Raw genomic sequence first — 3,989 nt, forward strand, 5'->3', positions numbered from 1 at the left:
TCCATGGGAGTTCACTCCCACTTTAAGATAAACAAAGATGAAATGAATTCCGCCCACAAGTGCTTGTAAAATAAAACACAATCCCTTGTATACAGCACATCCATATATAACACGTTGGGTGGAATCCTCAGCCAAGGGATGGACTGAGGGGCCATAGAAAGTTCCAGTGTGAAGCATTCCGAACGCTAACATGGCCCATTTCCAGCGTTAAACAGGTTAACGAGCTCTCCTTCCACCTCCTCTCCCACAATCCTTTGACAATGATGTCATGGTGAACCCTGAGGGGGTGGAGGATTTAATTCTTCCTCTAGCACACAGCGGCCCCTCCTTCCTCGGCTGAAGGCTGCAGTCTGGAGAGCAGGGAGTGGGAGCCTGACTGAGCTCACTTCACATTCACAGTCCAAGCACTGCGGTCCTCCGTCACACCCGGGTCACTCACCGCCACACCGGACATTACAGGTAAGTCCTACAGGAGCGCCTCACCTCACCGCACACTGCCCGTTCCTCTCACCACACACAACTTACTTTGGGGGAGTCTGCTAAGTTTGTCCTTCCATGGTGGGCTGTGTACCAGGGATACAGGGCAGTCAGGGGAGCCACAGGTTACTATTATTATTGTTGTGTTTACATAGAATACCACAGCAGGTAAACAAACCTCCTTCCTTCTACATGATATATTATTATTTGTTGTTTTATAGGTTATGCTTTGTTTTCTATTTATACTAATATGTGATGTTTGTGAGTAGCGCTGTAAAAATCTATGACTGGAGTCCTTCTCTACAGGGTAAAGCTGGCTATATACTCTTAGATTTTTTTTGTGATTGTTCACACAAAGATCGATCGTTCTAGCTTTCCATACCATATAACGCTGTCTGAGCTTTTATTAATGGCGCTGTAGCTTTCGCTACTGGATAATGGCGCCGTAGCTTTCGATACTGGATAATGACGCCGTAGCTTTCGATACTGGATAATGGCGCCGTAGCTTTCGATACTGGATAATGGCGCCGTAGCTTTCGATACTGGATAATGGCGCCGTAGCTTTCGATACTAGATAACGGCGCCAGAGCTTTCAACCATGCCGTTGGAGCTTTCGATACCGGATAACGCCACCTGAGCTTTCAACCATGCCGTTGGAGCTTTTGATACCGGATAACGCCACCTGAGCTTTCAACCATGCCGTTGGAGCTTTCGATACTAGATAACGGCGCCAGAGCTTTCAACCATGCCGTTAGAGCTTTTGATACCGGATAACGCCACCTGAGCTTTCAACCATGCCGTTGGAGCTTTCGATACCGGATAACGCCACCTGAGCTTTCAACCATGCCGTTAGAGCTTTCGATACCGGATAACGCCATTGAGCTTTCAACCATGCCGTTTGGAGCTTTCGTTACGGGATAACGCCACCTGAGCTTTCAACCATGCCGTTGGAGCTTTCGATACCGGATAACGCCACTTGAGCTTTCAACCATGCCGTTGGAGCTTTCGTTACAGGATGATGCCACCTGAGCTTTCAACCATGCCGTTGGAGCTTTCGTTACGGGATAATGCCACCTGAGCTTTCAACCATGCCGTTGGAGCTTTTGTTACGGGATAACGCCACCTGAGCTTTCAACCATGCCGTTTGGAGCTTTCGATACAGGATAATGCTGTTGGAGCTTTTGATAACGCCACCTGAGCTTTCAACCATGCCGTTGGAGCTTTCGTTACAGGATGACGCCACCTGAGCTTTCAACCATGCCGTTGGAGCTTTCGTTACGGGATAACGCCACCTGAGCTTTCAACGATGCCATTTTTGGAGCTTTCGATACCAGATAATGCTGTTGGAGCTTTTGATAACGCCGCCTGAGCTTTCAATACTGGATAACTGCACCGGTGCTTTTGATATCTGATAACCCCGCCTGAGCTTTCAACTATGCTGTTGGAGCTTTCGATACTGGATAACGGGCTTCAGAGCTGTAAAAAAAAAAAAAGATACCGGAGATAATAATAAAAATGCCATCAGAGCTTTCGATACCGCTGGCGGAGCTATCCATACCGAATAACTCTGGCAAAGCTTTCGGTAACTAATAATGACACCAGAGCTTTTAATAATGGATTACACCATCAGAGCTTTCGATCACTGATAATGCCATCAGAGCTTTCCATAATGGATAGCGCCATCTGAGGGTTTTTATACTGCCGTCGCAGTCTTCAGTAACTGAGAACGTTGTCGGAGCTTTCGAAACCGGAGTAAAGTCTGAGCTTTCACTAATAACGTCGGAGCTTTCGATAACTAACTGCACCAGGGTGTTTTTAATAATGGATAACGCTACCAGAGCTATTAATACCGAATAATGCCATCAGAGCTTTCGATCTATGCGTTGGAGCTTTTCATAATAAACAGCATCAGTGCTTTCAATACTGAATAACGCCGTCACATCTTTTGATAACTGCATCAGAGCTTTCAATAACAGAACGCCGTCTAGGCGTTCGATAGTAATATTAGTGACTAAACTCATTTTTGTGTACGAAGGTTCATTTGTACCAGACACATTGGAGCGGTACTGGCCGCTACTTCCTCCGCAGCCCCGGGCACATGGGTCTCATTCACATTTGTGCCTGGGAGCGGTAAGAATAGGCGGTTGAGTTGCCCTTAATGGTTAAAACAGGCCTCCAGGAGGTGACCTGTTTTCTTCCAGACACCTGTCATCTGCCAACATGGAATGCTTTCAGGGGCAGCATCACAGGCGCAAGTGTAAACACGCCCATAGACAAGGCAAAATGCCTGGTTTCCATAGCGTCGGTTCGCGCTGCAGCGTTGTTGGTGTGCGCTGATGAAAAAATATACGAAAATCTGTGTGGGGGGGGGGGGGGGGATTGGTTTTCTTTTCCCCGCCAATCCCATTGTAAAGGGGAATTGTACTGAAATAACACTTTAAAGTGTTATACAAAAAAGTAGACCATGCAATATGCTGGGATTGGCGTGTCAGCACAGAGTCTCAAAGTGCACACCAGCAACCGTACACTGGTATGAACAAGCTCTGACTGTCCTGAAAAAAATGTGGTTCAACTGCCATGACGGGTTGCAAAATTAACTTTCGGTTCCGGGATGGACGGAAATGGGTATGATTTCTGTATGGGAATTTTTGGTTCGCATTGATTTTCATCAGATACGAAATGAGAAATTTTCCACCCTTCCTCTTCTTCAAAAAAAAGATTAAAATGAGAATTTTTATTTTTATTTTTTTTTCCCCCTCCTCGCTGCTGTCAACTGATTGAATTTAACATTGCAAAAAAAAAAAAAACCCTTTTTTGCAAAGGAAGTTCTGCCAGTGTATGGTTCGCTTCAGCTCTTTATAAGGCTGATAATTTTGTGCCTGGGCTTATTCAATTCATCCTAATAGCCTCATACATAAGTGTCAGGGTACGCAAGCTGTGTGTGTGGGGTGTATTTTTTTTTTTTTTGTTTAAACATTTTAGGTAGGGTTTTCATGTTGAATTCGATCTTATGTGGCAATTCGTAAATGACTCTATGATGGCGGTAGATAATACTGAAGTAATGCTCATCATTTGATCATTTCGATTAAGAGCAGTACAAAACCTGCCAATGCTATCCCAAAAAAAAAAAAAAAAAAAAAAAAATCTAAAGACTTGCTAAGCTTCGAGGACTGAGGAGCGCTGAAGTGTGGAACTTTTTCAGTAGCCCCCCCATGGAGTGGGGGACCCCAGGTGGGCAGCTGCTAATCTCCTATTAAAAACTGTCACCGGATGATGTTAGTGACACGTTTTTTTTTTTTTTTCCCCGTGATCTCTTGCCTGTGTCAGTTCCCCTGTGTGTCTGATGTTGTTTTGACACTTGCATTCAGGGGACTGGGAGTAACACACCCTTATGCCTGGTGTTTATCTGAAACCAGTTTGCCTTGCAGTGACTGGGAGGAAAGGAGCGTCCTGTGTAGAAGTGGCATCCAGGGCGATGAGAATGAGTTGGGGCGGAGGCTGCCTAGAGGATT

General features: G+C 45.5%; 1 protein-coding gene across 1 annotated transcript in view; it reads left to right on the forward strand.

The window, feature by feature from the left end:
- The first annotated feature begins 298 nt into the window (after positions 1–298).
- Positions 299–3,989, forward strand: part of RHOC (ras homolog family member C) — a 149,940-nt gene continuing 146,249 nt past the window's right edge. Inside the window, exon 1 of the mRNA XM_082248430.1 lies at positions 299–459. The gene's annotated coding sequence lies outside the window, so the exon portion shown is untranslated. The remainder of the gene's footprint in view (positions 460–3,989) is intronic.

The sequence above is a fragment of the Pelophylax lessonae genome (assembly GCF_965119305.1).
Source record: "Pelophylax lessonae genome assembly, chromosome: 2".
NCBI lineage: Eukaryota > Metazoa > Chordata > Amphibia > Anura > Ranidae > Pelophylax > Pelophylax lessonae.